Below are 278 nucleotides of genomic sequence, written 5' to 3'. Positions count from 1 at the left end.
AAAAAAGATCCAAGCCTTGTAACTACGTAACCAGAAAATAACACATGGCCTCTAAAACTAAACACTGCCACCTCTTGTCAGCGTGGAGAGGGCTGGTGTCAAGTCTTCTAGATGCCACCTCGTCTTCTGAGTTGGTTCCGGTGCTTGTCTACTGTCTTGTCTCTATCCTCCATGCCTCTGAGACGGGTCTACATCTTCTTTGGCAGCGAATTTCAAACCTTGGATCTTGGCTGCCTACCGATGTGGACACTAAAAGTTTGGGGTATGGCCACCTTCTC

The 278-nt window shown here is 47.8% G+C and overlaps 1 protein-coding gene across 1 annotated transcript in view; it reads right to left on the bottom strand.

The window, feature by feature from the left end:
* LOC119593411 overlaps positions 1-278 on the bottom strand; it is a gene marked incomplete in the record, with an annotated part of 49,183 nt that overhangs the window by 6,382 nt on the left and 42,523 nt on the right.

The sequence above is a fragment of the Penaeus monodon genome, chromosome 32 (genome assembly GCF_015228065.2).
Source record: "Penaeus monodon isolate SGIC_2016 chromosome 32, NSTDA_Pmon_1, whole genome shotgun sequence".
In the NCBI taxonomy this organism is placed as follows: domain Eukaryota; kingdom Metazoa; phylum Arthropoda; class Malacostraca; order Decapoda; family Penaeidae; genus Penaeus; species Penaeus monodon.
This window is presented reverse-complemented; position numbering and strand designations above follow the sequence as displayed.